Here is an 11,165-nt window from a genome sequence, read left to right as displayed (position 1 = left end):
TAGAAGAGGGTTTTAAGAGGCCGCTGTCAAAATTTGAAGACGGACATGGCATGGCCCACATTTAGGTGAAATCACATATCTCTGGACATATAAAACCAATTCCAACTAGACATAACATTTACGCTGATTTCCTATGTTACGTTGTGAAAATGGACGCAATCGGACTATAACCTACTTATCATATAGCATAATTTTAAATTCTATATGATTCTTTTACCTTCAGGTATACAAATAAAGCACCAATCAATATATTCGGATAAAACTTTGCACAAATAGTGCTTTTGAGCTATGCCATCTCTAGTCTAAAAATTGTCAAAAGCTGATTATAAATGTGCAAGCGCCCACATACTGAATAAGTGGACCCCAGTGCGTATGGGTGACATTCTGTCGAAAATATCGGTCAATTTGTGAGATTTGTTATTGAAATTCTGTTCAAATGTTTATTTGATAATAAAAACCCTTTTTACAAAAAGCACCTATATAACTAATATAAAGATTTTCGAAGTCCCACTTCCGAACTGGACTTTATACCACATTTATCGGCTAATATGCTAATTATCTTAATAAAATTAAGTGGACGTGTTCTTCTAATAACAGTGTATCTTTGTGCCTAATAATGATCAAACCGGTTGAAATTTGCCTTAGCCCTCATATAACTGATATTGAGGATTTTGAAACATCCGGTTAACTTTTCGCATCTAAATGTTTATATTAACAAAATTGTTTGAAAATAAGTTCTAAAGTATACCCATCAGTGTCAAAAATTAATGCAATCAGCCGTTCTATTTCTCTGCCCTCAATATACCCTATATAATGATGTCTGACTTTTCACCTGATTTTAAATCGTTCAGCTTAGTTAAAAAGTGTGATATTTTATTATAATTAAGAGAGCAAGTTTCCTTAAAAATTATGAGGTTTAGCGCTTAATATGAATGAAATTGGTTTATATCTTGGGCCAAACTTCATTTCCCCAATGAATTGAATTATAATAAATTTAACCTCTTCGATTGAGCTTATGTCAGATATGTTTTATTTGAGAATGATTTTAACATAATTTTCAGTAACGTGAAGTAATAGAATATAAATTTGATTGTAACCCACTCACGAGTTGAACAAGGAGTGTTGTAGGTATTCTCTCGCAACATGTTTAAAATATAGTTTTGCCAACACCTAAAGCTATTGAGCTAGCTATGATCCTAGCAAATTTCAAGAGTATAAAATGCTCCGTTATGCTCAAACTTAGTCCTGCCTTACTTTCAATTACATGAGATGGCCCAGCGTCGCCGCAAAAGGCTATTTCATTTTAATTCTGATTGATCTTTGACTCCATGAAGATTCAGTCAACTGTCGGTAATGGTGAATTTGGCATTTTTGGTAGTTTGTAAGTTTTCATAGTAGTACTGGTATTTGCTGCTGCGGCTATATTTATTTGGCCTATTTCTAATGGTGTAATTCGTGACTTGGATGCTTTAACTGCCAATACACTTGCGGAAATTTGTATTTGTAAAGTTACTGTTTCAGATGATACATCACTAAGTGTGATAAGCGTCAACGACAGGCTGCATTTTCAAAAACTCCGTTTTCCATTGCATCTAAAACTTCCGTAATCATTTCTTCTTCCCCATGTGTTATGTGCGCTACAACGTAATCTTTATCTAGATACGGTCCGCACGGAATAATGAAAATTACCGAATTTTTTTTGGTATCTGATATTGAAGCAAAAGTTGATTATGAAAGCAAGAAATGTTATTATTCACCTAACATTTGTAAGATTTTTAAATCAACTTAGGGGTGCCTTTTTACTTCGTCTCTCGATTTAATTAGCAAAATAGTCAAATTATTTCACTTTTATGAAGTTTGAGGCTATATTTTTTATTAGCTACTCAAATGTAGTTTTGTATCAAACGAGGAATAAGCAAACAATTTCTGCAGGTGATTTTGCCTGGAAAGGGCTAATATTTTTAATAAAAACTTAAATGCTTAGTTAAAATTTTGAGGATCTCACCGGCTGACTATGTGCAATACATTTATTAATATAAAATATCTTATATACAATACATAAATATCTTCCCGGGCAGAAATTCATTTGATGCAAAGAAATAATTCCAAATCGCCTCAATGTAATGATTATGAAAACTGGTAGATTCGATTTGAAATATATTTTCTTATTTAAGGGAGATTATCCCTTAACTCCAATACACTTATTTAAATGATCATCCAATAATTGTATGCCATCCCTATAATGACTTTCCGGGAGCTCTGCAAAATTCCCGTCTACGGCGGTAATAGCTTCTTCATTCGGCGAAAAACGCTTTCCACGAAGGAATTGTTTCAGGTTTCTAAAGATGTAGTAGTCGCTGAGAGTCAAATCTGGGGAATACGGTGAATACTCAAGCAATTCGTACTTTATTTCTACTTTTCTGCAGATAATCAATCAACAAAATTCCTTTTGCATCCAAAAAAAAACTAATGTCATAACCTTCTTTGCTGATCGCTGTGACTTCACCTGCTTTGGCTTCACTATAAACGTTCTTGTTTCAAGTTAGGATCATGGTGGTAGATCCACGTCTCCTACTTAGTTATAAAACAACGCAAGAAATCGGTTTTTTTCTTCTTAAACACTCAAAATTATGCTGAGAAACTTGCTTTCGATCCAGTTTTTGTTGAATTGTAAACGTGTGTGACACTAACTTTTCAAACAGTAGTTTCCTATGTAATTCTCCATGTGTAGTATTAATTCGTCTGAAATGGCTTAGTTGCCAAACTTGGATCTTCACTAACAACCTAGCACGACCACCAAACACACCAGAAATCATTAAGCAAGTTCATAATATTGTTAGTGAAGATCCAAGCCTAGTACGACAACGTTTAAATTCACCAGCCCAAAATTCAACGGTGCGTTTTGAAGGTGAGGACTTCTTCTACACTTCTAACAATTGTTCATCAATTCCTCTCGCAGCCTTTCAAAACAAAGAATCTAATCATTGCGCGATATTAAATTTTTTCCATGTTAAAAAAATACTCTGACATGTCAACTTCAAATGACTTGTAAGCAAAGAATTGATTCACCGAATGACTTGTAACTTTGCATGTGTTTTAACGACATATGTACCAACTTGTGAAAAAAATGTGAAGCTAGTAGTGCTATACTATACTATAGTAGCCCCTATACACCCTCATCCCCACATAAAAAATGCTCTGTCTATTTTGAAGGGTGAAATCGAATTGGTTAGTGAGGAAGAATAAAGAAAGCAAAAATTAAAACAAAATAAAATTAGATAAGACGGGTTGCTTGAAAAAATTTGCGATGCTTCGTCGAAAGTCTGAAGGGATTGCAATCATGTTTGGTATCTTATTAACTTAGTTAGACTCACTTAGCTTCAATACTAAATTCTGCTTTATGTTCGAGATATTTGTATTAAAATCTACTTGATTAACTAAAATAATATATATGGTACATATGTGATTTACACTCAACAAAACGGACGTCAATACATTAAGGATAGGACACCCCGGCCAAGGTCTAAACAGATGTCATTTATGCTAAATATGCCGAATTATGTTTAAGAAATTGAAGTATTACATGCATATATATGTACACTCGCCAACATAAATGGTTGAAAGTAATTTGAAAAGTGAGAAATTAGAACATCGGGTGTATTTGGGGGTCGACTGATTGCAAAAACTTTTGATATTACTCAAGTATACTGGGGCAAATGTTTTCATGCAATTTTTTGAATATAACTGACACATTTGCCGACATTTTTCGTATAAAGTAAGCTGGACTACTGTAGTATAACCATTACCATACGTTCAACTAAGTTTGTTATGACATGTTACATATTGACCGATATATTCAGTATAAACACCACCGGCAGTTCGAAATCCTTTAAATTAGGTATATGGGAGCTAGAGGTAGTATTGACCCGATCTTATTCATTTTTGGCACCAGAACGTACAATATTATTCCTAAAAGAAGATGGCCGCTATTTATACAAAGTTTTTACTCGAGGTTTTCATTGGTGATTGACTTGTATACTACACTGAGATATAAGATTTCGGATATACTTTATAATGGTTGTATTTGTCAAAATAGTGTTATTTGGTGCTTAACATAAGATGAATGATTTCTGTGTTGACATTTCCAATTGTATATAGGATTCCAATGATTTCTGGGATCTTTTATAATTGTGACAGAAGAGCTTAAAGCTTTGGGTGTGTTCAGTCCAATCTATCGTAGTACATTGGAGAACACCCCACAGTTTCAATGGTTTCTTGAACACTATTATAGTACAGAACTCCATTTGTTTTGGAACAAAAATTCAAAATACGATTGACACACTTATTGTTTCCGTAGCATACTACAACATGTACTCCATGTCTGTCCTTGACATTGTGTGTTTCATGTGGCAGAACCGTATACCATACCCATCTTCATAACGGCCTAAATATCATAATGAAATTAATGTATTTATATAATATATTTTCTTAGGCATAGTGTTATTCGGGAAAATGGGTGGCATTAGCTAATAACTATTACTGTTTCTAGTTTTTGACTGTAAAGTAGGCAGTAATGAAAATAAGCAAATAAATGCTCTCCGACCATTGTCGAAGTGGGTTTCTGTTCTAACGAGTAAATTCATTTATATTATAGTATAGTAGTATAGCTAAGTGGCAATAAAGGCTGTCCGCAGCGATAACGAAGACTCACTGTGCAATAATATGAAAGGATGCAAAAATTCAGGAGAGGGGAATTTTATCTGGATACCTAGCCATATAACAATAGTAGGAAATGAAAACGTAGACGGTTTGGTCCGCTCGGGCAGCCGAGAATGTAGTCCCTTTTAGCTGCCCTGGACCACTTAGTTTCTTCAAGCGTCCTGTGAGGAATAGGACACTGGAGGAACAGGTCTTGATATATTACCACAGACCAAAAAGCTTCTAACCAAGCAACATTATAAGGGTCATCACAATGCATCATAATACCTTCCGTAATTTGGTAAATGTGATCGGCAGAGTACACGCGAAGGATGATGAGCCACTAGAACATTAACTTTGTGAATGCCTAGCCTTTAGTCGGTTGAGCCGAACGTTACTACTCTTTTGGAGAGGTCGCAGTAAGCAAAATGAATTTGTATCATATTATTTTTGTAGCCTACTTCTAACCCATAGTTATTATTTATACCAGGGGCGACAAAAATTTAACTCCGAGGCCAAACGATAACAACATATTTCTCAGAATTTAAAAAGTAATGATTGCTACAGCTATCTGAATGCGTGCCAAAGTCAGTCAGCAGTGAATGAATGACGATTATCCGTTAGTTTCGAGTGAGGCACCGCTCAGAAGGCGCCAGCGTAAGTCAATTTGCTTGCAGAGTTTATTTTCTGAATTTTTCTTAAACAAGAAAAAACATAAATCCGATTGGAGAGAAGCTATAATACCCTTCACAAATACAAAAGATTCCATACAAGAACTTGATTTTGATCGCCCAGTTTTTATGGCAGCAAATGCTATAGTGGTCAGCTCTGAACAATTTGTTAGGAAATTGTACCATTGCTTTGGATAGTAGTTCACCCCGAATTCCGTGAAGATATCTTGTCAAACAAAAAAAGTTTTCCATACAACTACATGATTTTGGTCGCTCGGCTTAAATGATAGCTATATGGTAGAATGGCCCGAAATCGGCGGTTCCGACAAATGAGCAGCGTCTTGTGGAGAGAAAGACTGGTGAAAAATTTCAGATCGATATCTCAAAAGCTGAGGGACTAGTTTGCGTATATACAGACAGACGGACATATCTAATTCGACTTGTTTTTTTTTTTTTTTGCGGATGAGGGGGTGTGGAAAATGCCTTCCGCATCATCAGTGCTGTCGTCATAGCAACGGTATGTGGAACTTGCAGGTCACTAAAAACCCCTCTCTAGAAAACCGTCGCCCACCTTGGAACCGCGTTTACATTACTTCAGGGTGGCGTTCCACCCATCTAGCGCTGTTGAAGGCATTTCGGACGTCCAGAGTTGCCAGCAAACCTACTCTTTTGTACTTATGACATCTACGCTGGGCGGCTCCTACACTTTCAATGATGCATCAAACAGTTGACTTGCCGGGTCTAAAGCCATGTTGTTTAGCGGGGAGTCCTCCAGCTTCGTTGATGGCCGCTTCGAGTCTGGGTTTAAGTAGCCTTTCATAAACCTTTCCCGCTGTGTCGAGCATGCATAGTGAACGGTATGCTGATGGTAAGTTGGGATCACATTTTCTCTTACTGTTTAGCACCAGGGAAAATTCCGGGTAATAATATACCCTGTTCAGTGTATAAAAATACTGTGTTGTAAGTGATGTTGTTGGGAGCCTAATGCAGTCAAGTGAGCTATTACGTCAGCACTCCTGATTTAATTTATTCAAAATTCAAATTCTTGAATATCTCCTCATTGCAAACATTTTAGAAATATAACGGTTATTTTAACTATTGAAAATATGAATTATTATATAATACCACAGCCCCATTTTATAAAACGATGTGTGAAATGTTCGATGTAACCTCAATTTAGATATCTCTTATATCTTAAAAATTTTCCGAAGTGATAATACTTAAATATTCTTAATTCTGAAATAGGGAAAAATTGTAAAGTTGCAAGTGCAAAATCAAGTTGCGCAGTCACGAGCTATTTCAATACTTATTCTTGTTTTGCTGTCAAAAGTGGCTGACGATGTGTTCCGCATCCGAAATGACACACTAAAGTTTGGTTAAACAAAACGCCCACACTTATCAAGTCAACGCATGCACACACTTAACTCCGCATGTTTGTATGTATTTGTGTGTGATTAATATGTAAAGCAGGAGCGTAATGTTGCTCTGAGTCTGTGTTGCTTGACACCACTTCATCGACATCGGACAATGTTGCTGCAATTCGAATATGAATGTATATGTGTGCGGGACACAAATACGTGCCCATATAAACATATATTATTCAGACATGTGTACACACTCACACATCTATGTATGTCAAACGGTGTAATATGAATTTGCTGTACTGATGTTTTCTTATCTGTCTGCTTGTTCATCGCATTACCCGCCTTGCTGTCTGAGTTCCTCTGTCACGCGCGTTCTGTGTAACAATAATAACATGGAAAATTAAAAATATTACACTGAACATCTACAACAATTCGTAAAACAGCATTAGGGACTTTTCAGCCAAAAACACGAATAAATGTCCAACACCATAGTGTCGCATCGCGCCACTGGGATCAATTGTAAGATCCGTGCGACCAAAGCTGTGTTTTTGGCCAAAAACTGCTTAGTTGTACTTTGGGTACTTAAAATATTTGTGTATTAGTAGGTGGACGTCCTTCGTAAATGTTTAATTTGAAACAAAGGTTAGGTTCAACGAAGCGCTACAAAACCAACCTTTGTTACCTAGTCGTTGTGGGTGTTCGGTTTCTGCTCTGATGCAGACGCCTTTCATAATATATGCGGCAAAAAATCTTGGTTACAACAGCGACAAAACCCACGTGCTTGACTACTGGTACGAATATTCGAACACTGATTGGTGTAAGTTGCATCTGCGAACATGGTTGGATTCAGTTGAGCAGTATGTTGAACGTTACGGTTACTTTGAAGGTGGACCTGCAGGCAGAAGTTATCTTTTTATCGGGTACTATCCATAGTAGGTAAAGTGAGTTGGATGTCGTAACATTCACTTCTATTTTCTAGATATACATATGGTTGCATGTGATTTTATCTAGTAATAAACATTACTTATGCCCTTCCTCTGCCTAATGATAAGTGAAAGCAAGAAATACATATATTCATAGACTAGATGTTTAACCTAAGCTTTATTATTAACGTAAGCAAGACACTAATTCTTGAATTTTAATTTTTCGCAAATATAACTGAATGTGGGCACAATCAGGGATATTTAAATCTTATACAACTTCTAGTTTGGAGGAAAAGGTCAACGATTTCCCGTCCCACTTATTCCTCACTATTTCCACAAAGTGTGATGCTGGCCATTTGTTTTGATCTCTACATTTTGATTTACAGATTTCAGCATTTTCGACTTTACAATCATAAAAATCTTCTTCGCACGTTATTATTATTAGGTTTGGTATTCGAAAAATAGTGCCAAGGAAACCTGACACTCGACTGCAAACACTTTTTGTCACCATTACTTCTGCGTAGATGGGCGTTTAAACGAAAACACAGCAAATCGAATATTTTCTGCAATCAAAGCTGTGCGTCCTTTATTCGGTTGTGGCTCTTCCGTCTTTCACTTTTCCTTCTGCTGTAATTTGTTCGGTTTTCTTGGAATTTTCACCACATTTAAGGATGCTTTTATACCGTTAGTTTCTTGTGAATTTTTTATGCATGATGTGCAAAATTTAAAAGTTGCTTTTGTCGATTTTGGCAAGTGAACTCGGCGTGAATGTGACATTTGCTGAGCGTTGCCATATTTTCAACATATAGTCGACGCTGTGTGGTTCGCGTTTATGGAATTTAAAATGAGCGCATGCAGGTTGAATGAATTAGGACGACACCAAATTTAATATGAATGCGCTTGGGTAAACCATGAAAACACAAGCACTAGTTTGTGTAGTATAAACATTTTAAATTAAGCGTGGTGCCGACCACGTTTAGGTGAAATCCCATATAATAGCAACTGCTAGACCAGTGTATAAGATTATCTTGAAATTTGTATTTTAAGGTTTGAAAATGGTCGAAAATGGGATCCAACTACGCCAACTTCCTATATAACACAATAATTCCGTCTGGTTTTCTCACTTTAAAATATAGAAATCAGCTCCACACAATTTTTCGCGTTCATTGAAATCAAAAAATAATATTTAAATAAAAATTAATTAAAAATTTAATTTTTAATCCTGAAGCCATTAATATATTATAGGTATATCCACACTCAATTTTACTGAGATATTAAATGCAAGGTCCGGTCCGATATCAGTTACTCCTGGCATTAAATTCAACAAACGAGAAAACAAATTCTCAATTCTCTCATTGAAAGATGTTTTTGCATGTCGGAAATGCTGCCTGAACGATACAAAACGAAATCGTTTTTGCATCGGTTTGTGACTAGTGATCGAAAGAGATCCATTATGGCAGACCTAAATGCAATAATTATTTTGTGAAACCCGGCTAAATAGCAAAGTCCACGGCAAAGCCGAATATCCACGGCGTCAAGTTAATGCTCTGCATACGGTGGGATCAAAAGGGTATGGTTTATTACCTAAAACCGGTGAAAGCATTAAAGAAGAGCACTAACAACAACAACTCATCAAATTGAAGCGAGCGATTTGAAAATGCCCGTTTAAAAACTTTTTGGCAAACAGAGGATGGAAAGTTTTGCCACACTTGCCTTATTGCACACACCTTGCTCCTGTTGACTATCACTTGTTCGACGCGAACGCCCTCACTAGAATACGGTTCAAATCAGAACAGGGTATAACAAATTGCTTTGATTAATTTTTGGCCGCCAAACCGGAGGAGTTCTTTTTAATGGAATTCATTAATTTACAGAAAAGTTTGTAAATGTTGTCACGAAGTTTCTAACACTCAGAGAGAAACATCAGAGCCCTTGTAAAATATATATATAAATAATAAGCATAACGATCTGAGTCGATTTAGCTATGTACGTCTGTCTCTCTGTATATACGCGAAGTCGTCCATAATTTTTTGAGATATCGATCTGAAATTTTGTACACGCTCTATTCTCTCCAAGAAGCTTCATTTGTCGGAACCGCCGAAATCGAATTACTATAGCATATAGCTGCCGTAAAAGCTGAACGATCGGAATCAAGTTCTTGTGTGGGAAAATTTTTTCATTTAAGGATATATCTTCACCAAATTTAGCATGGGTTATTCTGTAAGGCAATAATGCAATATCCGATACGTATCTTAGAAAAATATGCTAACTTACTTTCTTCAAGATGTTTTAAAGGTTGAACAATGTTTTTAGTATAAAGTTTGCCAAAGACGCTGAGGTTTTCATACTTGGTATCGAGGGCTTTGAAAAGTTATTGACTAATTTCGAACTTTGCAGTCCTTGTTGGTAAGCAATTTAGTTACTGGAGATTTTACCCATTTAATACTCTTCTCAGTACACAAATGCGTGCGTAGTATTAATATTAAGAACTTACTGCATTACTTAATTGATCAATTAAAATTGTATTTCTTTAAATAATAATTACTAGAAATTACTAATTTTGAATTGAAAAATATATAAATCATACATGCCCTATATAGTTAACCGAACGACTGTAGTAAGCGTGTGTGTGTTTCTAGCAAAAACTGTGCCAGTTCAGCTACTTAAAGAATGTGTAAATGAATTAATTTAATTGAAAACGCAAGCCAGTAAATTTATATGGAATTTGCAGCTTTGTTGCTACAATTCACAGTTAAGGTCCTTCTGTTTGTGCAAATGTGTGAGTGAGCATTTCGCTGGCGTTGCACATTTATGCTTCAATGGCGAATTTAATTGCTGCGGAAAGCAATTGGCAAGAACATGGTAATCCTGCCACTTTGCAGGTCATCAGTGTAGTATATAAGTATATGTATATACCTATGTACGTATGTTGCATGGACATATGTGAATATATGTATATCTGTAGTTATGTACGTGGATGTAAAGTTGAAAATGCATAAAAGCGCAAATATCCATTTGTTGCTGTGGTTGAAGCGTTTTTATGGACAGTTTTGTTGTTTTTTTTAATCGTTGCGCTAACAATTTCTCCACCTTACATTATTACATACAGATATACACGTCTTATTCAAGCTGCTTGTACATAAGTATGTACATATTATAAATGTAGTAGCACCGTCATTGTCGTTGCCTTTGCTGTTGCCACACTTCCTGCCATTCGTTTCTTTTCATTATTTGCCTTTGTTGCTATTGCTGTAACGTGGACAATTTTTGCTGATTTATGTTAAGTGTAAGAGTTTGAGCAGAGGAAAATGGTGCCCACATGTGTACGCAATGCACACGATGAAAGCACCGTTAGTTAGTTGGTCAGTCGGGCGTGCAGTGAGTTGGTAGGTCAAACAGATGGCTCTGCACTTAGCTCAAACAAACCGAACTGACCTAACGACCGGCTGACCGAGCGTTCACACGAACCAAACAGCCGATTGGTAGCTCGACAATTGGTCCATACAAGG

This window comes from Bactrocera oleae, chromosome 6 (assembly GCF_042242935.1).
Source record: "Bactrocera oleae isolate idBacOlea1 chromosome 6, idBacOlea1, whole genome shotgun sequence".
NCBI classification, from domain to species: Eukaryota; Metazoa; Arthropoda; class Insecta; order Diptera; family Tephritidae; genus Bactrocera; species Bactrocera oleae.
The sequence above is the reverse complement of the archived record's forward strand: the minus strand, read 5'-3'. Positions refer to the sequence as shown.